The following is a 25549-nucleotide window of genomic DNA, read 5'->3' as shown; positions in this document are numbered from 1 at the left end:
CCCCCACCCCCATTCCTACCCTCCCCACATACCATTACCTTTATACCTAACCATCTAATCCCTTCCTACCTTAACTCCACACCTTCCTGTCTGCTATAACATTCTAAACACCATACCCTCCCCTACTTATCACTTTATAGTTTAGTCTGCTGCAAATCCTCCTTCTTTCTATATATATATATATCCTACTCCCCCTACAGGTTGTTTCACATAAGTTTTACTTCAACTCTCTTAACAGGTCCAATAACTTACTTTTCCTACTCCCTTATCCACTCCTCACTCCATCCCAGTCCTACTTCCCCACCTTTGGCCATGGCTTTTGCAACCCTCTCCATTTTCCTCTTGCCTCCATTACTTCTCCTTCTCATTCTTACATCTTGTACTACTCCAATACCACCTGTCCATAGAGATCCCACTAATCCCCATATTAACTGTTTCTCATCTCTGTAGTACTCTATTACAATCTCCTCCTCTATCCTTTCCATGAACATCCCTCTGCCTAAAATCAAACTTTCTCCCCTTCACTCTCTAGCATCTAAAACCGAGACTACGTACTTGACTTACAACCCATTTAATTTCAAATTGTACCAACTTTATGTAGCCCTGCTTCTATTAGGAGACATACATCCAAATCCTGGGTTCATCCATCACCCCACCATGCATAGCTCTACCTCTCTCAACTTAATAAACTTATCTTCTCCAAACAAACATATTTCTTTTTACTCTATGAATGCCCATAGTATTCTAAACAAAGTTAGGGAAATCCATGCCTGGATAGCCTTCCACACCCCTGATGTCATTGCCCCAACAGAGACTTGGCTAAAACCCCAAACCCCTGATAAAGACATTCTCCCCCAGGTTATAATATACTCCACATATATCACCAAAACAAAAAAAGGGGTGGCGTTGCCATCCTCTACTCCAACCACCTCACCATTACAAGTATTATGAAACCTTTCCCTTCCTTTTCTCCTGCTGAACTACTTACAGCTAACCTTAAAATAAATGACCACACCACTATCACAGTAGCAGCCATCAATATTCCTCCAGGCGACAACATTCCTCTGCACGAAAATATTCTTTCATACCTTTCTCAACACATCCCCAAAGAAACTATCCTCCTCAGGGATGTCAACATTAACTGGTTAACTCTCAGAAATCCAAACTGTAATACTCATATTAATTTATATGGCTTTACAGAGCTAATCTCCCGACCTACCCATACAAACAACTCTTACACATCTAGTGCTCGTATTGACTGGGTACTTGTATCTAATCCTTCCAAATATCATAACCCTAAAACCCTACCAAACATCCTGAGTGATCACTGCCCTATAAAAGTGTTTAGGTTCACTCCCCACTCCTCAAAACCTCCTAAATTTATTACTTGTCGTAAACTCTCTAATTTACTCTCTAATTTCCATTCAGAAACCTATAATGACCTCCTCTCTAAAGTAAACTGGAAATTCCTTACCCAAGTCCCACTAGAAGAAGCAGTCCTAGCTTTCAACTCCACCTTCCTTAGCATATTAGACTCACTTGCTCTCCCTCACAAAGTCCAAATTAAGTCCACCATATCTCCATGGCTTTCAAAAGCCACTCACACCCTTATGATAACCAGAGACAAACTATGGAAAAAATGGTCACAAACTAAGCTCTCTGCAGACTTACAAAAATATAAAGAACTCAGAAATCTGACAAAAAAACACATAAACAAAGATAAAAACAACTTCTATAACAAACCTCCCACAGCCCTAAAATCTAATCCTAAAAAATTCTGTAACTCTATTAACCAAATATTACATCCCTGTAATCTTAGCTCCCCCGATTCATGCCCAGACAAGACATCTGAAGAAACTGCCACTGTCTTCAATACCTATTTTATCAATTCAATATCGAACCTACTGAACCCTAACCCAAACTCTTCTACTACTAACATCTTCAACGCTTCTGAACCTACTTCTAATACTGTCCCTTCAAACACCTTCTCCCTCAAACCTGTACCTACTAGCTAAATCAAAACTCTACTCTCTAAATTAAAACCATGCTCAGCATCAGCTGACAATATTCCTTCCACTTTTCTTCTACTAGCAGCTGACTCTCTTGCTCTCCTTGTATCCTAAGTAATCACTCTATCTCTGAATCTAAAGTCCCTTCCATCTTGAAACAATGCTACACTCTACCTATACACAAAGGAGGTAACTCCTCTGATATCTTCAACTTTAGACTTATTGCTATCCTCTCCCCTCCCCTCTCTCTAAAGTACTAGAAAAATGTATTTATATACAAGTTATGCAGTATTTAATGCAGAAATATCTGCTTACACCCACTCAACATGGCTTCAGACCCAACCATAGCAACACTACAGCTCTATTATCCTTCCTCAACACAGTCTCTATAGCCATGGATGACCATAAACTTATTTCTTGCCTATTCTTGGACCTCTCAAAAGCTTTCAACACTGTCTCACACTCTCTTCTGCTGAACAAACTGCATAACCTCAACTTCTCCTCTAATACTGCTGCATGGTTCTCCAGCTACCTCACTTATAGATCTCAATCAGTGAGATGGCACTCTGCACTCTCCCCTCCTCTCCCTCTCAAAATGGGTGCACCTCAAGGGTCTATCCTAGGGCCTTTACTTTTTAATATCTTTACTAATCAGTTCTATACTTCCTGTCCTCAGTCATCTTTAGTGCAATATGCAGATGACTCTACAGTCATCACCACAGCCAACTCTTCCTCTAAGCTCTTCTCAGCTACTCCGGCATCTTTTAACTTAGTTGAAACATGCTCTCCAACAACCAGCTCATCCTTAAACCTAAAAAACAAAGCTGCTACTCTTCCTACCTAAAAAGTTCATAAATATTAAACCCTCCTTCTCCATACAGTCCCTTAATAGCACCCCCCATTCAGGTAGAATCCAGTATTAAGCTCTTAGGCATAACCATCGCTGATCAGCTTAAATTTGACTTGCATGTTAATAACTGTATCAAAAAGACACATTCAAAACTAGGGCTCCTTTACCATAACAAGAAATTCCTTACCTCTGAAGCCAAGATTAATCTCTCTCTTACCTACCTTCTACCCAGTCTAATGTACAACTCTCAAATTCTCACAAATCTTAACTCAGCACTCCTGACCAAACTAGAATCTACCTACAACAAGGTAGCTAGATTTGCTGCCCAACAAACCTACAAATCCCATCACTGTCTCTCTCTAAAACACTTAAACTGGCTTGAATTACCCCACCAGCTTCTTCTCTCTCAGCTCCAGATCATCCATTCCATCCTATGCCAGCCTTCCTACTTCCCAGCACTATCCCCTCTCATCTCCTATTATCCTCCCTCCCGACCTCTCCGAAGCTCTAACCAAGACCTACTACAAATCTACAAACCCAAGTCTAAATTTGGAGGCAACATGTACAGCTATCATCCCACTATTGCCTGGAATAGGCTCCCACTAGAAATCAGGACCCTTACACATCTTAAACAATTTAAGACAGCCACCAAAGAGCACTTTAAAAGACACTGGTCCTGCCACTGCACTCTCCCTCCTTTAACATCCACTACTTCTCACACCTTAATCTACTTTCTGCCCTTAACTCACTCTTCTCACTAGCTCTCTCTAATCTTCCTTGACTAATCCTTCTACTGTTTTTTAAAATCTATTAAGCAAATTGCCTCAGAGAAACATTCTATTGTAATTGTCTTGCTTCATGCAACTACATCATGATAAAACTGTTTTTTTAACCACTTACCCCAAAAACTATACTCATCTTAATGACATATTTCTTTTTATATGTCTTGAAATAGTTATGCTATACTCCTGATTATTGCCACTGTATAACATTGTATTGCTAATTAATGCCTTGTAATAACCCTGTAACATTGCTGTTTAATGCCAATTTATAATGAACATTGTATAATATGTTGTAGCTTTTCTCCCCGGGCCTGCGCTGAAAAAGGGCTCTTCAGCTCAGACGGACAATCCCGGTCAACAAATGTAAAATAAATAAATAAATAAATTAGCCAATAATCCAATTATACAACATAATGAGATGGATATACATTTTTAAGAAAATTATTATTAACATATTTACAATATATACACAGAAAGGAAGAAATTCATCATTACACAATGTTATACAATGTTAAGAATACATTGAATTATCAAGGTAATCATTTACAAGTAACACATTAAGAGTGGATAAGTCTACAAATGTTTAGATAATACTGTAGCTATGTGTTTTGAAACGGTTGTTATATTAATCGCTATTGCTGCTAGTGATTTAATCACACTGTGTTTCTGCTCCATCTTGGGAATCAGAGAATCTATAAAGTGTCTTATTATCTCCAAGTCCTGAAGGAGGGCAATACTGCTAAAACATTAAGTTGATTTGGAAGGAGATTCCAAATGCTATTTTCAGGGTGAATGCCTGAGATACATATGTTGTACAATGATTTCAGTTGTCTGGTGTTTTTAAACAATTACAGTTCATTGAAGTTGTCTATAAAGTTCCACAGACAAGAACACAAAACCAGGTTATAACCACACAAAAATAACAATGATGCAAACATAAATAATGAGTTCAAAATGACATTAGTGTGTGTTATTAGTAACATAAGTTTGCAGCACTAAGCTTTGTTTGCTTAACATTTTGATGTTCAGATATAAACAGTAGATGTAGACTCTTTGATGTAGTTTAAGCTAGTGGGGACTCACCAACTGAACTGCTATGTTTAGGTATACAATAAAAAATTGTCTCACCATCCCTTAGTTATTCAGTATGCTAATGCTAAATTATCTAAAACGAAGAAAAAAGAGCAAAGGGCAAGGCAAAACCAACACAGAAATTTAATTAGTGCTTTTGTAAAGTACAATGACAATATTTCCTCAGATAATAAGAATGAATTAACAAGATCAATAAATAGTCTACAATAAATCACGACACAAACCCATTCATAAATTCATTCATAAATTTCAAAACAAAGAATCCATCCCATTCATAAAATAACCACATAAATAGACACAATAATACACTAAAATACAGTCGAAATGTAAAAAATATAATACATGCAAAAATATGATAAATATAAAAAAATTATCTTGTTAAACTGTTTAACTTTAAAATACAAGCAATTGAACAAGCATAATTCAGACCTGGTTGCCTAAATGCATCCAGTTTGAGCTTTCATAATAATTCTTGTTGCTCCAATTTCAAGGACAAAAGACCCTCCCTCTCATCACTTTCTATATGGTCAATCACCTTAAAAAGGAAAGAATTACCTTGGCAATTAGCTATATACTTGACCAATGCATTCTCAATTTTACCATTCCTGATAGAATACAGATATTCATAAAGATGCTCTCTTAATCTTCGATCAGTCTTCCCTATATAAAAATAAGGGCACAATCTACATGTAGCTAAGTAAATAATGCCCTTGGAATTACAATTATATCTACCCCTACAGAGGTACATATAGCCCTTAATCTGGAAACAATTCCCTGTTGTGACATGTCTACAATAGGGGCAAGCCTCACATTTATACATGCCTGATAATCTCGGGATGTTCCTGTTCCTGAATTCCAACAAATTCTTTAAATTCTGACCCCTTTTGAAATAACTTTGGGTCTTAAATCAAACCTTAAACTGATTTTTCATCAGTTGAAACCAAGCTCCAGTTTTTAGCTAGAATTTGCTTCAAAGCAGGTGCATCAGTACTAAAAGTTGTAATGAAAGTTAAAGAGAAATCGGTACTACTATTGACTATGTTATCTAATCTTGGTATGTCAACTGCCTTGGAGCTTAGATTCTGGTAGTTCAAGATGGTCCTAAAATGCCCAGATGCTCTCTTCACTTGCACCTCAAAAAACAACTCATCCAAAAAAAAGGGTGGGGTGACCACATCTCAAAAACATATTATTTTAAGAATTCACATTCTGCTAGAAAATCCATGTTATCAGACACCATCCTGGCAGTCCTTACAAGCTGCCTTTAACAGCTGACCTCTTCTGGTGAGTTGGATGTGCACTGGAAAAACGAAAGAAAGAGTTTGAATAAGTCTCTTTCCTGAAGATTTTGGCTTTATATGCCTTCCTCACCTTGTCTTTAAACAAATATACATCCAAATAAGGAATTCTATCACAATGAAAAGTGTGAGTAAAAACCAAGAATAGAGAGGTACAGTTGAAGTACTAGATCAACCACTGGAAAGGGTTGTATCCTCCCTTGAATATAATAAAAATGTCATCCAGATAACGTGTGTAGTAATAAATTACATATACAAATGGATTATTCTTGAAAACATACTCACTCTCCCAGTAGGCCATGATTAAATTAATGAAACTCGCTCCACATGGGGAACACATGACCACCCCTTTTGTCTGCAAAAAATACTTGCCTTCAAATAAAAAGAAGTTGTTGGACAAAATTAAGTCAAGCAGTTCTTGAATCAAGGACAGCTCATGGATGCCGACCCCATTTCTTGCAAGTATCTGGCCAACCCAATCAATGCCAAGGGGATAACAGTATATAAATCTTTTAGATCAACCACAGCAAAATTATAGTCCTTGTTGAAATCAAGATTGTTTGTACTCTCTAAAAAGGACCAGGAATCCTTGCATATTTGCTGTTCATCTGACAAAAATTTCTTTAAAAAATAATCAACATATTTTGCTAGAGGTTAGGTGATGGAATTCCTACCATTAACTATTGGGCATAATGGAGGATTCTGCAGGTCCTTATCAATTTTTGGGATTCCAACGATTAAGGGAATCTGGGGTGCTGGCATAAAAAAATAACTAAACAAGTCAATACTAATTTGTGCATCAGTAAACAGATCATTAAGATGAATCCTGATTCTCCGATAAAGCTCATCGATCTCAGTCTCACTTTCATGTACACACGCTCACACAGACAGAAATAAACAAACACATACACTTTTCTATTTGTTTTTAAACTTTACACTCCCCAAACAGCAGAAGTGCTGCTTACCAAGTGTAACATGATGGCAGCAGTTAGTTTCCTTGCAGTCTGAGCTTCATGGCACCCTAATAGACTGCTGTGCAGCATCAGACTCATTTTCCTAAGGGCATTACCTGTACATTAACACCCTGGTGGAGAACATTCATTCCCCAATAAGAGTGGCAATACAGAGATCGCGCATTCTCTAAAAGGCATTACAACAACCTTCCGAATATATCAAGCATAACAAGTACACATCATTGTTTTTTGATGAGTAAGAGCATCTGCAGAAGTTTTTTTTTCCAAAAAGATAATATCCTCCTACCAAGGTGGAAATATTGAGATGGTCAGACTATAATTTTTTTTTAAGTTCAGTCTCACTGCTTCATACTCAAAAAGCACTATACTAGGGATGATCAAACAGAAAGAGTGTGAAGATAGCTAGTATGGCACTTTAATGTAGCTGCCTGTAAGATTAAGAAGTTTTGGAGACCCTGATAATTTATAAAGCAATTGAAGAAGACCATCCTTCTTTTACAAAATATAGCATAAAGTCAAAAGGTCCTACAATGGATCAAGGAAGTGTTATATTACACTGTCTAAATGTCTTTCATGATGTTCTGCAGTATGACCTGTATAGGTGCTACATAGCGGAAATGGAAACCTACGTAGGCACTGTGCTGCTTGCATACTAATATGCTCTAGTTTATCCCTTCTCACCATCCAGCTATACCTTGTATATTCATGCTAAGTAATGCTGGTACCATGACTAATGAGGCACCCAAAGTTGCATGACCATATGGACACAACCGGGCTACCATTTTTTTCTGCTGCAAGGCCACGGCTTCCAAAGGCACTGGAGGAGGTGGGGCTCCCAGCCAATTCTCAAAGGAAAGGAAGAGATTTCTGTACTTTATGTACAGAGTACACCAGTTCCAACAGCTGGGGAAACTTATGAGGAGCCCCAGTGTAATATGTATGTAGGGCAGATCATTGCATTGTTGTTTCAGATAGAGACAAATTAACCCTCACAGAATATTTAATTCATGACGCCTGATTTTTCTTCTTCTTGTATATCATCTCAGGAGTAGTTAGAGGAGAATCAGGCCTGCCACTGGGGGAGAATGCAGCACCAGTCATGATGCAGGGGTGGGTATGTAGTTAGAGGAGAATCAGGCCCTCCACTGGGGGAGAATGCAGCACCAGTCATGATGCAGGGGTGGGTATGTAGTTAGAGGGGAATCAGGCCCTCCACTGGGAGAGAATGCAGCACCAGTCATGATGCAGGGGTGGGTATGTAGTTAGAGGCGAATCAGGCCCTCCACTGGGGGAGAATGCAGCACCAGTCATGATGCAGGGGTGGGTATGTAGTTAGAGGAGAATCAGGCCCTCCACTGGGGGAGAATGCAGCACCAGTCATGATGCAGGGGTGGGTATGTAGTTAGAGGAGAATCAGGCCCGCCACTGGGGGAGAATGCAGCACCAGTCGTGATGCAGGGGTGGGTATGTAGTTAGAGGAGAATCAGGCTCTCCACTGGGGGAGAATGCAGCACCAGTCATGATGCAGGGGTGGGTATGTAGTTAGAGGAGAATCAGGCCCTCCACTGGGGGAGAATGCAGCACCAGTCATGATGCAGGGGTGGGTATGTAGTTAGAGGAGAATCAGGCCCTCCACTGGGGGAGAATGCAGCACCAGTCATGATGCAGGGGTGGGTATGTAGTTAGAGGAGAATCAGGCCCTCCACTGGAGGAGAATGCAGCACCAGTCATGATGCAGGGGTGGGTATGTAGTTAGAGGAGAATCAGGCCCGCCACTGGGGGAGAATGCAGCACCAGTCATGATGCAGGGGTGGGTATGTAGTTAGAGGAGAATCAGGCCCTCCACTGGAGGAGAATGCAGCACCAATCATGATGCAGGGGTGGGTATGATTACTGTTATCTTATAGATAAATTATCTGTAATTACAGCAGCATTGTATTATCCCCTACTAGATTATGTAGATGTACCTGTAACACCCCATGTAATAATGTTATATATAACACCCCATGTAATAATGTTATATACTACCCCTAACTCTTGGTATTTAACCTCACAAATTAGGAACAATGAAAAAAAAAGATTAGGGAAAAAGCCCCATACTAGGGTCAATTTCTTAATACTGGTACTATAAACTAAAAACATTTCATAAATGCTTAACTTTGATAGAGACTGAGCAAAGCAAAACTAGGAGCATCCCTTAAAGTTAGTGACAACTGATACAGTACTGCCCAAATACCTTGTATAAATATGCTGCTTTGGTAATCATGATGGTCACACTACATGGTCAGCTGATACTCAGATTTACTACTTGCATAGACATGGCTAGTTTACTTTACTTGGACAGCATGACCCCTGCCACATGGTGCCTGACTCACAGGACTGTTGGCATGGTAACACACCAATTACATTGCCACAGAACCAGTGATTGAACTACATGCAGATTATCACTTTGACCATGCATCACCCCTCCATATGTCCATGCAGGTGCCACATCCAACTAGCATAAGGTTAGCATGTATGCATTACATCAGTTGTGCACAGCAGCCTACATTATAGTGGTTAACAAGCACAAGATAAGTGAAAACTCCAAAATCCACGATACAAAAAACTAAGAAATTAAAACAAAAACAACTGGCAACTTCACTGAATACTGAATCCACAAAGTTTAATGAAGCACTTTTCATCCAAATACTTCTTTGAACTTCATTTGATGAAGTTCAAAGAAGTATTTGGACAAAAAGCTCTTCATTAAACTTTGTGGATTCAGTCTTCAGTGAAGTTGCCAGTCGTTTTTGTTCTAATTACAAGATGACAAGTGCCTATGTTACCAACAGTTGCTTTTCTGCCTTTGGTGCACTTCACTGGCACCAAATACATATTTAAATGCATGCCAGCTCACAGTATTCAAGTCCAAAGGCATGTTTTTGCCCTTGTCCCATAAAACATGCACACAGATGTACAGTGGCACATACCTTTCATGGCCTGTTATGTGCAACATCACCCTCATGCCTTTGCTGCCCTCCTCCCCACCCTATTGACCAAGGGTACACTACTGTTGCACCATTCTATGCACATCATCCAATAGAAACATTAGAGTTTATATACCTAGTCAGCAGAATCAGCCATGGTATAGTCGCCTACCTAGCAGCTATTTATTCCACCTGTAGGATTTTTCAGGAGTGAACCTCAGACATAAATATGATATTAATCTCCCTCTCTTCCTCCCCTTTGCTACTACCTTTCTATTAGGTGTGTTATTTACTTTTTTATTTCCATTTATGCTACAGTTGTAACCAGTATCAGGCACAGCTGTACCTGTGGTATAGCAACAATCCCCACTCTGCCATCCATTTCCTGCAGTATTCTTATCTGCCTCCAGTCATGCCTCCTTGTTGTGTGACAGAGTTCTGCAGCACAAGGATGACCTGCTGGTATCCCATGTGGCCTCTAGCACTTGATCCCTGAAGGGGATTGTCATAGTTCTGTCTGGTGATGCCACCAAGAGGTTACAGTTCATCACTTGGTAAAAGATAGAGCAGGCGATGGAAGAGTTTGTGAGACTGCATCTTGACACCTGCACTGGCCACCTAAAGAGGGTCCTTGGGCAGCTTGTAGAGTTGAATCACTGCCTGGCACTGCCTTCAGGCTGGACAAAGTGAAAAATGCAGTCAAAATAGTGACTGACCTCTTCCCAAGTCTAGACCAGGTAGTGCAGACTCACTCTATTCCCCATTCTAGTGTTCCCCTTCCTTGTGTGTCAACTGTCTCACCTGCTTGTTTTCTAATCCTTTCCATCACCACTTGTCCTTTCTTTGACTGTATGTTTACCTATACATTGTTCAACCTCCTCCCCTTTGTGTCAGCACTTCCCCTGTAAGTCTTTGTGTTTTCTATTTGTTTATATGCCCCTGGTTCCATTCCTGTATTGTCTTCCCATTCTATGCCTTTTCCATACATCCTTCCACATCTACCCTTCTTGATAAAAAAGCACACCTACCTGTATAAAAAAAGTATACCCTTCTTCCCCTTCAGAATTCCTACACTTTTCTTCATGAAAACTTTGTGTATCTTTCTCTGCTTGTTCTTTCCTTCTCTGACTTCCCTATCCCAATTCACTGGATAAAGCCTCACTAAAACATTGCTAAGAGCCACCTATTGCGGCTTGCAGCTATTGTTATATTGCTGCTAAGTTGCCCTTCTGCTTGCCCATACTCATATGCAAGCGACATGTTCACTACTGTTGTTCAAGAATTCTATAACCTCAGACATAACGACAGTCCTCTCCTTGCTGGCACTGGCATTACATGAGGAGATTTCTTACTTAGTTAATGCTTGGGTGAGAAATTCCTTTTTCTTAATTGGTAATTACCTTTGCGCCACATTGTGCATCTTGGCATCAAGACCTGGCACAGTCACGTAAGGCATGTTTCTGAATCCGAGGGATGATTTCCTCACCTCATATCTCATATAGGTTCACAGGCTCATAGGTAAGCATTAGACAGCTGCCCTTGTGGGTAATTTTAAGCTTATCCAATTTCCCTATTTGTGCTTGAATTAACCTATCCCATCCCATGATCGATAATTATACATCACCCCTAATAAGAATAACTGGTATAATACCATAGATAATTTGAGGAGACCCATGCATGGGATAAGGCATCTAGGAGCTGCCTCTGTCCATTAGTAGTACAGGGGGCAGTCCTATGGTAAATTTTCTGTTTCACATCCATATATATGTTAGGACGGCTGTACAAAGCAGTAGAGTGGTAGGCAATGCTCTTCACATACCCACAGGCTGGACATAGGACACATGACACAAGACACAGGCATTCTGTGAGCTGGGCATAGTTGCAAAGGTGTACTAATATAAAAGTCATTGCCCTGACTAGTGTAGCTCCATACTGTGCTCAACACAGTGTGCACCACAGAAGTATGTCTGTACAATGATGCAAAGGAAGGAAGACTTACATGCCTTTATCAAGGACATGCATTTCTTGGTAGTTGTAACAAAGCATGCCTGCCTGCACATCCTTACATTGGGGCCACATTATACTACATGTAGGTAGCAGCTTGCGATGGGCCATTGCATCATGATTTCTGTCTGCCTGGTATATAACTCTGCAACGCACTGATAGATCTTCAACATGTAAGAGTAATGATATTTTTTATTTCCTTCTGCCCCTCCCTTACTTTGCCACTATACTGAGTATTTTAACATTTTTCTTTGTTGTTTTATTTATCTCCAGATTACTTGACATTTTGATAGCATCTGCAGTGGTTGTGACAGTAGCATGACCCAGATCATGGGCCTCCTCCGGTCCTAGCCTGCCTCTACACCACCTTATTTATTTATTTAATTAACATGTATTTAACATTTGGTTACCGGGAAAGTCTGACTTGGAATTAAGCCAATTTTCAGTGGAGGCCTGAGGAGAAATGCACCAGCCACATGTCTTTGAAACCTTACTCAGGTGTAGTAACTGTATCCCTATCCACACCAGTACTGGCCTGTCCTGCACCACCTTACTCATGTGTATTAACTTTATCCCTATCCACACCAGTACTAGTCTGTCTCTGCATCACCTTACTCATGTGTATTAACTTTATCCCTATCCACACCAGTACTAGCCTGTCCCTGTGCCAACTTACTCTGGTGTATTAACTTTATCCCTATCCATACCAGAGCTAGCCTGCCCCTGGGCCATCTTACTCAGGTGTATTAACTTTATCCTTACCCACACCAGTCCTAACCTGTCCCTATGCCATCTTACTCAGGTGTATTAACTTTATCACTATCCACACCAGTCCTAACCTGTCCCTATGCCACCTTACCCAGGTGTACTAACTTTATCCTTATCCACACCAGTCCTAGTCTGTCCCTGCACCACCTTACTCAGGTGTATTAACTTTATCCCTATCCACACCAGTACTAGCCTGTCCTGCACCACCTTACTCATATGTATTAACTTTATCCCTATCCACACCAGTCCTAACCTACTCCTGTTTCACCTTACTCAGGTGTATTAACTTTATCCATATCCATAACCACAGCCCTACACATTATCTTACTAAAAACTCCTTCCATGACAGTACTATCACTTCACATACATGAACACACAATTACAACAATTCAGAAATACAAAACATTATTATGTGAACTGAAGATCTAAACAAACATGTAATTTGCAGGGATAAACATGTCTGAGTCATACTAATCAGCCTGATTGTTTTCAATGGTATATCAGTCAGGCTACAAAATGTGTGATGGTGAAGTCCAACTGGTATGAACAGAGGCAAGAAAATGACCTTGTTTCAGCTTTACATTAGTGAGATCAATCTTATGACCCAAATCGGTATCTATATCAGCATCTGCTCACCAAATCATGTAATATGATGTGTGTTTAACCAGCAGAGGTGTGATAACTAATCAAACTCTAGTCTTCAAGTAGAAAACACATTGAAATCAAATGCATTAGATCACAGCACATGTCATAATAAATATTTATGAATTTATGCTTCTGTTTTATACTAAATAGAATGGAAAATTGCAGGAATGTGTGACGTGCTTAATAATGTGTGGCCACTCCCAGATACTTTGCTGAGTTTTATTTATTTATTTATTTATTTTATTTATTTATTACATTTGTTGACCGGGATAGTCCGACTGGACGCATGTCCATTTTCAGCAGAGGCCCAGGGAGAAAAGCTCCAAGGGTAAGCAGATACAGCATTACATAATACCAGCATTACATATTACAAACAGACTGTTTACAGAGATTGCATAAGTAAGCAAGTTAAACAAGTTCCACAGGTTACAGTTAATCCTGAGTGCAAGTTAGGATTAAATTAAATTACACAGTAAACTGGTTAGCAGATTTTTACACATTCTAGAGAGAGTTAGCCAGGCTTGATACATTGACATAGCCAGTTAAGTGACAAATGTTGTTTGAGTCTAGTTTTAAATTGACCTAAGGTGGAAAGTAAGGTAATATCAGCTGGAAGAGAGTTCCAGGATCTACTTACAGAGTTTGCAAAGAGAGAATCACCGGCTGTGTTATTAATTTTGCTAGTCTGAATTAGTAGTTTATTAGAGGATCGAAGCAGTCTAGGATTGTTATAGGGGGTGATAATATTTGAAGTGCAGGATTATTGTCCGGATTATAGAGGATTTTATAGGCCATAATCAGTTGGTTATACTGGATTAAGCTGGGTAGTTCAAGCCACCCAAGCTGATTTAGATTGATGCAATGATGTGTCCTAAAAGGCAGCCCAGTGGCAAATCTGGCAACGTGGTTGTAGCAAATTGAGTGTTTGTTAAGGACAGTCTTGTTTAAATTCGAGAGTAGAGGGGATGCATACAGAATGGTTGAAAGAAGGTGAGAGCGAGCTATGGCAATTTTAGCTGGAGGGGTTAGGAAGGCTTTTATTCTGTAAAGTGACCCTAGTTTTTTATTGATGGTTTTGATAGTTTGGTTAACAAGTAGGTCAAATTTTAGATTATTGTCTATGATGACACCTAATAGTTTTGTAGAGGAGTCAGGGGAGATTATTGTGCCATCATTTGATTTTATGGTAAAGGTGAAAGCGGTAGACCTACGTGTTGGTGAAAATAACAGTATTTTAGTTTTTTGGGGGGGATTTAGGATCAGACAATGTTCAGAAAGCCAGTTTTCTATCGTATTAAAGGTGGTCTGGGTAGCTGACCATAACTCTACTGGAGATGTGGCTGAGCAAATCAGAGTAGAGTCATCAGCATATTGGATACAGCTGACTTTTGGGATGACAGCATAAAGGTCATTAATGAAGATGGAGAACAGCAAGGGCCCTAGTATAGAGCCTTATGGTACTCCAAGGGTGTTAGGTGGAAGGTTAGAGAGTTTGTTCTGCCAGAGGACAGCCTGCTGTCGACCATTCAGGTAGGATTGAAACCACTGAAGGGCTCTAGTATCTAGACGGAATGTTTGCAGGGTGTGGATTAAAAGTTGGTGATCAACCATATCGAATGCCTTGGAAAGATCCAAGAAGAGGGCTGAGGATATATAATTATTGTTGCGATTATGGTTTATGGTGTTGGTAAAGGCTAGGAGGGCTGAAGTAGTGCTGTGATGAGGACGGAAGCCATGCTGAGTGTCTGCCATAAGGTGATTCTGGATTAGGTGGTGCATGAGTTGTCTATGAATACATTTTTCCATAATCTTTGCAAGTGGAGAGAGTATAGCTATTGGCCTATAATTGGAGAATTCAGTAGAGCTGCCTCCTTTGTGAAGTGGGATTACATAGGATATTTTCCAGATGGTGGGAATTTTAGCTTCTACTATGGTTCGATTGATTAGTATTGAAACGGGGTAAGCAATAGCATCAGCTGATTTTTGTAGGTACTCAGCAGGGAGTTGATCAGCAGAAAGTGTAGTGAGTTTTAATTTTTTGATCAAGGTACGGATAAGTGAAGTGGCAACTGGTTGGAAGCTGAATGCGAGTCGGTTTCTAGGGGTGCTACTTTCAGGACCAGAGGAGCTAGGAAGTAGTTGGCTAGCTAGGGCTTGAATTGTCTCAGTAAAGAATCAGTTAAAACTGTCAGAAACATCTTCAGGGGTTTTATCAATAGTAGCAGCAGGGATTGGGGTTGAAGTTTGTCCAGGATGTAGTAGATTATTTAAACCTGCCCAAAACTTCTGGGGGTTATTTTGATTTACTGTCTGTAAATTACAGTAGTATTGTTTTTTGTCTTGTAAAATTGATTTTTTGGTTTCATTCCTGGATTGCCTGTATTTAATGTGATCTTGAGGGTCTTTAGAAGAACGCCATAAAGCCCATGCTTTGTTTCTAAAGGTAATTTTGAGTTTAGACTCTATAGAAAGCCATGGTGCAGTTTTTGCCTTGGTTCTCTTTGAACGAACAGGTGCATGCAAATCAAGGATCTCAAGGAATTTGTTGTTAAAGTATGCTACTGCTTCCTCTAAGGGGAGGTGTTTTAGAATATAGACCAATTACATGAGTTTAGTTCTTGTTGGATTTGGCAGGGTCAAAGTTTTTTTTGTTTCTAACCTTTCTGAGTAAGGGTTGTTGGGAATTAATGGTTTTGTGCTTAATTACATATGTGAGAAGGTGATCGCTTAGGCCATCAAGGAGTGTACCAGAGGTGTACAGTTGGGGGTGACTATTTATGAGTACCCAGTCAAGTATACTTTCTTTTTGGTTGGGTTTACCTATCCTGGTAGGGGTGGATATAATTTGTGTAAATGCATGCAGGTTAATATGGGTGGTTGGGGATGCTGAGGAACAGGTGCCCCAGTCTATGTTAAAGTCTCCACGTAGTAGGGTTTCTTGGGGGTAGTGACATGATAGCCAGTGCAAGATATCTTCAAATGTAGATATATTGTTACCCGGGGGAATGTACATACAGATGATATTAATGCATTTATTTTTATTAAGTTGCAATTTGGTGGCAAGAATCTCTGAGTTATTAACCTGAGGAGGTTGTATTACATCTATGGTGACATTCAACTCAGATTTATAGAGTACAGCTGTTAGACCCTGTCATAGTACAACAATTTCTCTACCCCCCCCCCCCTAAGGATTTTGGAAACCTGGACAGATTCTCTCTTACATGCCCATGACAGGGGTAATGTGTGCACATCTTTTCTTGATGCTGTGCTACAGCAAAACTGTGAGAATTTCTTCTTCTTTAGCATGAATTCTGTAGAAAAAAAAGCATACAAGCTCACAGTAGACATATCACACTTGTTCTGTCCACTATGTTTTTTATTTTTATTTATTTATCCTTTTGTTGACCAGGTTAGTCCCACTTGGCTTGTGGCCTCTTCTCTGGGAGACACAAGGTGATATTTTTGCTACTAGGGGATATTTGACCAGGGCATTGGGGAACTTTCACTACTCTTTTTGATAGGAGCTGTGGGATCTTTTACATCTACCCAAGCTACTGCAAAATAAAGCAGATAGTGCCTCAGTTTAACATCTAATTTGAAGGATGACAAACTCAGGAGTTACAAACCCCCCTTTTACTGGATTGCAGTGTCAGCTATTGATCTACCTTGTGTGGGAATAAAACCCATTTGGACATTGTTACATTTCCTTATGTACTTTAGCTATTCTACCATAACCCATATTTCTCATATTTTCTATGGTATACATAATATATTATTTATGTGATATCTGTATAGAGCTTTCAAAATTTATTTTGACATTTGTGCACATTTCCCGTTGTTATAGGTTTATAGGTTCATAGGTGTATATTAGGCTAATAACCAGTAGGGTCCTTAAAAGCCTAGCCACGCAACCCAATGTGACCCACAAATTTAATTTATATTTGATTTATAGGGGGTGATGTACTGACCGGCTCTGTCTATCAGAGATATAGGAGCCAGACTAGGGGTAAATTTCTGATTACCCATCCACTGGTCCAAGTTGCGCTTAAATAGGGAAAAGGAGGAACTCTGCTTCACATGGATGGGGAACCTGTTTCAGAGAATGAGAATTCTTTGAGAAACATATTTATCTCTCCAAAGCTAGTAGTTCTGATGCTGTTTGTTTTGTAGATGTGCAAAAGATTCATTAAAACAGGGTCCAGGGATGCCTTGTATGCCATGCAAAGATCATCTCTCAGAAGTCTGTATGACACCAAATAAAGACACAGGATTTTGAAGTGATCAGCTGAGGACATTGTGTTTACTCTCTGTATTCTTTTTGTAAGGAACCTTTGTGAACATTCCAGTTGTTCCATGTTGCTGGTCAGATACATACTGTGGGGGGCATTATACTCTGTGCTGGGTCTGATGAGGGCCAAGTACAGTAGTATGATGCCCTCGCTGGATCTAGATGTCAGGCCCTTGCTTATAAGTTGGGCATCTTAGAAGGATTTTCTTACTAGCTTGGATGCATGTTGGTCAAAGGCTAGATTACTATCTACACAACTTATTGATGATGTAGTTAACTGAGGTGGCAGACTTCTGAAAGGTACTATAATGCATTTTTAAACCATGGCTTTAGCACCAAGCATTTGTCTGTATTACACCTTCTTGAAGAGTATTCTCATTTTAGGGAGATTCAGTGACTATTCCCGGTTTGCAACCATCTGCAAACTTGGCTAACCAGAAGCATTGGTGTTGACATCTGAGAAGTAGATGCAAAAAAGGAGTGGGTCTAGCACAGAGTCTTCTTTGTCATCTACTTCTTTCTCTGAACTTGTCAAAATTGTATCTTCACAAATCCATGCAATAAATTAATTATGGTCTCAATTACACAGTTTGCTGGATTTCACCTGATGTATATTTCCTGACTCATCTGAAGAAGAGTGGGTTCACTGTTCATTTTACTACAGCCCCTTTCAGGACATGTCTCACTGGTTCAGAGGCGATGTGGACAAGGCAGAAAAAGCTGCAAATTTTGAGACTGGCTAATAATGTATCCAATGGATACTTTATGGCTTAGGTCACCCCCTTCTAATTTTTGGTGTTAAGTCAAAGTACAATCTTTCCTGCAGAAACTTTAGATGCCACCAGCGATATGCAATGTTGTTGTAATGTTTTGCAGAATAATAAAATTAAATAAAATCATAAATCCAGAAATGCACCTGGACTGGTAGATTTTTGTCTGTGTTTGCTATTAATGACAGTGCATCTACCTGTTCTCCAAGGTTCTGTAAAACACAAAGTAAGGATAACAAGCAGAGGGAAAAATGGTCATTATATGGCAAATGAAAGTCAAATATTGACCAATGTGGATACTAATTTGTGCAATACTAATAACTGTTTTTTTGTACTCGTACATTTTCTAACTATATAAAAAGAAATTACATATCAGTAATGACTTGACACTTTTTTCTCTACGCATTGTACATTCAAACATAACTACAAAAATGGTTGCAAATTTCTGGCCTGGAACAAAACATTCAGCAGCACTCCTTGGTATTTTTGGTCAGTTATTTCCATACTATTTCTAGTATGAATATGACAAAAATAAAAATGGCACCCAGGCAGTGGCTAAAATCTCTGCAAGACCCTTGGCTGGGTGTCTTATTGCAAACATCTTTATCCTAAGCTTTTGTGTCAAAATACAATGCATATTTGCATATTTATGGCAATTACTGCAAGGAATGCATTCCTGCTTGCTTTTCTTGGTCATTAAAGCACATTGAAACTTACATAACCATTCCTTTATAAACTGAATGTTCTTTGGAATAACAGTCAATTAAGCATTAGCTGCCTTTGCCTAGGGAAGGAAATACTTTTACCATTTTAAAGTGAATATTCTCAGAGCATGTACATCAATTTTTAACATCAAAATGCATATTGACAAGGACATCTTGTTTTAATTTCTGTGAAAAACTTTTTTATAGTGCATGCCTATAGAATCAAGTCAGCAAAGCCAACCTGTATATGTTTTTTCTTTACTGACGGGCTAATCTGCACTTATTTTTCTGTGCGTGCACGTGTGTGTTATAAAATCTAAACTTAAAATCTTTCAGCATGAATCTAAAGACTTCAGGAACACATTACACTAAGTATGTACTCAAGGAGATGGGAAATGCATACAATTGTGCAAATACTAAATTAAATATTTTCCATGCAGGCAAGCCCATACATCCTCTATATGAGACCAACAGTCCCCATACCCTTACTTACAATATTCTCACTCTGAGATTGCTCCAGATCAGAGATAGAGTGATTTTTACCGAAGCAACCAAATAACAATCATTTTTTCTACTAGCCATTGATCTCAGAGAAGACTGGATAAATGATGACCTTACATATCGCTATAATGTGAAGAAACAATTGCTGCAGAAATAAAAACACAACAATGTATAGTTTAAGTAAATCATAGATAGGTAGCTAGATAGACAGATAGATAGATAGATAGATAGATAGATAGATAGATAGATAGATAGATAGATAGATAGATAGAGACATCACATTTTAATTAATCTTGATAAGAAACACATATTTATCCTCTGCTGCTTCAGTTACACAAATGCAGCATCCAATAAGTCAGGATTCTTAATCTTTTGATCATTTGCACTCGCCTTCTTCCAAAGGTGATATCTAAGTTCCCTAACTGCACACCTCTATCTGCTCCCAACGTATGTAACTTTCTCTAACTTTCTAGACCTTGTCTCACAGTAACTTCTCTATCCTAAGCACATTACATAGAGTCTTATCTGCGTAATGTAAGATTTTACATCTGGTGACAAAACTATTGTTAGTCCTTCAGAATGATGCAGGATTCTAAATCTGACAGACATAATGATTAGTCTACTGTAGTAAATCCTTCTTTTTCATGTATATGTTGCTTTGAATAGTTTGTGTAAACCAGTTGTTGATTGTTTACTTATTTTTGTAAATGATAATCTGTAGAAGATGTTGAGCTTTTCTCCCCGGGCCTCTGTTGAAAAAGGGCTACTTAGCTAAGTCAGACAAACCTGGTCAACAAATGTAAAATAAATAAGTAAAATAAATAAATAAATAAAAAGTTAAAGATTTTTGGCTGTTTTCACCTGGAAAAGTATCAACTGAATACATGTAAGTGCTGTGCATCATACATTCTCACTATGTGGGACTTCTTTACTTTAAACAAAGTTGCTTTGCTTGATTATTTGATATATGAGTGATTTAATTGTGCTAAGGGCTTGTGCTATCACTTCAGTTTTTATTTTTCCACTGATTATCATATAATAATTAGGATCTGGATACAGTTTTCTCATCTATTTGATGCACTTATACACTGCAGGCCACAAGCATGTATGAATAGAAGGTGTGTGTGTGTGTGTGTGTGTGTGTGTGTGTGAGTGGTTTATGTGCACATCCTTCTAAACCTTCCCCCTTTAGATATTGCAGAGGCACTTGAGTTAAGTTAAGGTGTAAATTCCCAATGTAATTCTTTATCGTGTTTGACTCTCCACAGAAAACCATCATGGATTTAGCTTTTGAGTTGCATGTCTCTCTTCCATAGATCATTATCAGACCTCAGCCATCATGTTCCTTTTTGCTTGCTGTGCTAATAAAAGCTAGTCATTACTGCACAAAAGTTATAAATTTACTGTCACTTATTGGTATCCTTTCTCCTAGGTGATTTTATGATGTCCATTGATTTGGTTTGATGTCATAAACTCATATTTTAAGTAGCATTTTGCAAACAAGTAATGACAAAGTAAAAACCTCAATGGCAGGTATAAACATGAGAAAGCACAAAAAAGACTGAAATAGAAGCTGGGTGAGAGATATTACAAATGCTGTTTGAAATCCAGTAGAATTCCACTGCAGAATCATCCTCTCATCTTTGCTGCATTAGTTATCTGTCCAAAAGTCCATTTTGCCATACCTTTTGACAATGCATTTTAAACTACATTGTAGCAAGTTCTGGAGATAAAGAGATTATTATTTTAGACTACTGTGTGTTGTACAGTATACAGTCACTTTCTTTATCCATAGTCATCACCTTCCAGGTCACCCTAAAAAGGACAATAAAAAGTTATACTCTTTTCTGTTGAGATTTAGGGCTGCTGAGACATGTAGTGGGGGAAATAAGATTCGGAAGTCTAAGATAGTTTATAATTCAAATAATTCCTGGCATCAGAGTGGGTTGGACAAAAATTTCCTTCTGACTATCCAGGTTTGATCATGATAGTGGATCTCAAGCCATGACACACATCATTCAGGAGGAAGCCAATCCTGTATATCCCTTACTCCTAGCAGGCATCATAGTGTTAATACCATATCACACATTACATTAGCATGATTGGGATGGTATGAGTTCATAGGTTCATAGGTTGTTTGCGAACATTTAACAATAAGCATCTCCTTACCTCCCAGTATCATGTACATGTTCCTGATGGCTGCCTTTATTCACATGACATATGCTAAGTAAAAGCTGCTGGAACTAATACAATGACTTGTGAGGAATTTGTTGCACGAACCGTGTGTTTGTCACATTAGTCATCGTTGCTGCTAGACTTCTCATGCAGTTGATCTGGGTGTAATGCTTATGCTTCAGGAAAAAAAATGAAAAATAAAATCACAAGCAAAGTGATACCATATTTTCAAAATTGGAGCTCTAATCAATAGCAAAAAATCTACAAAAATTCAAAACTTTCAGTCAAATAATTTAAAATGCTAATTTTTTATTTCTCGTTAAGCCATAATTTCCTTATCTTTTTGTAAAAAACAGTTCAAGGGTATGTTAAGTGTTAGTTAGGAATACAATCCTGCAACACTCAGTTTTGAGGCAGAAGCATGGATTTTAGCCAATTAGTAGCTGATTAAAACATTAATTTATCCTGAATAAATATAAAATGGCATTTCTAGTAACTTATTGTTGTATCTTACAGTTTGCTTTCAGGTAAACCTTCAGGTTTGTGCATGTTTTTGACAATTTAGACATGTATTATACTTAAGACTTCTGAGAACGGGTAATATATAACTACAGCTGTGAATTTGAAATTCTTTTATTTGGTGGGCTAGGTGAAGACATTTAGCAGAGAATATGGCAGCTGTATTTGTGAAGGCAGTCAGTGATATATGAGAACAATTGTTTCATAGCTTAATATCAGGAAAGTACAATAATATTAATCATTGCACTCTTGGCTATTAGCACTGGGTTCAAAAGTCTCAGATAAAGAGCTTCACAGTCTCTTATGACCATTTTCTGATTAATGAAGATTTTTTTTTAAATATTGGTGCAAAGAAATGCAATTTTGTTTATGTTTGTTCATTTCTAATCATGTTCATTAATTTCTTTTTATAAGGTATGAAAAAAACAAAACTTATTTCATCAAATGTGACTCCCCTATGAAATAAGCTTTTAATCACTTGTCAGAAAATAAAGATGAGAATATCTTATTTTGCAAGCTGAGGAAAGGCATGTTATTCTGCTTTGTGCAAACATTTCCCTGATGAAGCTTAGCAAATATATTTTTCTGTAAGCCCCTATAAATCTAGTTATTCAGTCAACTACGACATCAGAAAAGATGGATGTATCATGTAACTTAAACAATCAAATCTCATTGATTTTGAGAATAATATATTGCTTGGCTATAGTAGCAGAGTACATGGGTTGTCATTCTACGTAAAACAAAACTAGCCAAAAAAACAAAAGTTAAAAATGAGATTGTGTTTGGAAAAGGGCAGATGCAGTGTGTTTGTGAAGCCCAGTAGGACATTCTTCATATTGCTCCTTGAAATGCTTAGGATGATTAATGAGCGCTTCTACAGTAAATGAAAACGATATGCTGATGGAGCTGGAATCAAACCACATACTAGGTAGACTGCCAAAATATACAGCTGTCCATGCAGAAATCATAGTATATAGTATGCTCATGACAGAATGCATCTGTGCAGACCACCCCTTTTGCTTTCAGTCATAGCCTCCAAGTGTGTCATCATGGCATAGAAGTAAAGAAGAACCAAAATATCATGCATGCAGTGCCCTTCTCTCTGTGTTTATTAAAATGAAATACAAAATAGTTGTATTCCCAAATGTAAACAACAACAGAAATATTATATGTTAGGTACAGCCATCTTATTATACTGGTATTTTGTGCAGAAGCATTTTATGAGGACAAGAGCAGAGGTACAATATTACAGAAACAATAAATAAGCGACTCTTCTATTGATAAAGAATTTAAAAGATGGTGCAGCAACCACCCACGATTCCTCATTTCTTTATATAAAACATGGTTCAATCCCTTCTATGACACTCTTTTTTAATACAGAATATGTAGGAAAGCAAATATAACCAGAGAACATATGGGCACCCCACTGGTTAAACAAATGACACCTATTTATTTTGTATACAGGACAGACTGTAACATCAGAATATGAACTATAGCTGACAAACTGCAGTAACAAGGCACATTTGGAAATGTGGCAGAATTATTTAAATGATGATCAGCATAACTGAGTGCACATCAAACCTGAATACTTTCCTGTAGGTCAGTTCATTTAAGGGAAGTTGGGAGTAACTCTTTGGCCTGGCCTCCCCATCACTGGGATTTGAGTAGAATGACGTAGCAGAGACTGGATACATTAAATTTTGCTCAGAAAAATAAATTCATACACATCAAAATATTGCCTTACACTGAGATAAAATACCAAAAAGGAACATACAGAATGCAAAATCTGAAGAAGCAGATATATATTAAAAATATTATTTGATTATAGAACAAAAATGGGAAAGACATAATAGAAAATCTGAAAAAAGACAGACTCTGTAGTGAACATCATGTGTAGCTGTGAAACATTTTAAACAAAGAGAAGGCAAAGCAGAACTGACCAAAGTAACCCACAACCTTTAGACTTGTAATAAAATGGTAAAAGTGTGGAACATAGTCAGATAAACCCACATTGAAAGATGTAATACATCTCTATGTTTGCCCCCCAAGCAAGTCAATTGGAGCTTAAAATATGTTTTCAGAAAAATCTTGTACATATGGCCTTAAACTTCCAGAATAGCTGGAGTAGCCACTTGACATTGTACCTATCATGATTGTAGAAGTTCAACTTTTTAAATAAATTCTTCAAAATGAAATCCCAGAAACCCAGAATTCACTGATAGACCAAAAAAAAAAAAAAAAAAAGAAAAATACATAATCATATAGGCTCCACCCCTACATATTGAAGGAGGAGACATAAGATCCAGAAGGGTGCATATTTGCCACATTTTTTTACAAGCAAATCATCTACTTCCATTCTCCCCACTATTCATTTTTTGTCCTTTTCTTATCTTAGCCTCACTTCTATCCAACTGGTTGCTTCATTCCTGCACATGGTTTAATTTATCGACCTTCACCAAGCACCAGATTAAGTTTATCTAAGGTAAAACACATTTTCAGCTAAAAGCCTACTACTTAGTAAATCAAAGCGATGTATGAAAATAAATATAACTAAGGATTCATCAGGAAAAAACAAAACCATTACACTGGAATACCACAAGCTCTATTACACCCATCAAAATTGTACATCTGCCCAAAAATCAGTAAAGAAAAATTTCCAACAACGGTCTAAATTATCTAAGTGATTTTGCTCTTTTATTTTATGTTATAACTTCATCAGAGTTAAAAACTCACATTCAGTCCTAGTTTTTAAAATAGTGTCATGTGATCACATGCTTAGTCTAAGCGAATCAAACATTTTAGATACCTTATTAACTTAAAGAAACAATGTATCTAAAACTATATGCAAACAAAGAAACTATATATTTATAATATTACTTGTAAAATAATATACATAGTTTGAACATTTGCTACATTAACAAAAATGTGTAGTATGGAAGTTAACCTCTTTGAACAACAGTAAGTCACTTCAAAGCTTCTTTGCCCACAGAAAGCACTTAAATTTAACTGAATCATTGAGACCAGGAAATTTATCCATCCTTAATCTTATTTCCCACCTGGATTCACAATATTCCAGTTGGACATTATAGTTTCCAACAAATTCATCCAGCCTAACTGAATCTAGCACAAAAAGCAATTTTTTTAAAAATTCGGACATATGAGGGATGTTTGGAAAGAGCATTTTCAATAATAGCTAAACCA

The sequence above is a fragment of the Protopterus annectens genome, chromosome 3.part1 (assembly GCF_019279795.1).
Source record: "Protopterus annectens isolate FY-2018-M chromosome 3.part1, PAN1.0, whole genome shotgun sequence".
Lineage (NCBI taxonomy): Eukaryota > Metazoa > Chordata > Ceratodontiformes > Protopteridae > Protopterus > Protopterus annectens.
Note: the sequence above shows the minus strand (reverse complement) of the source record.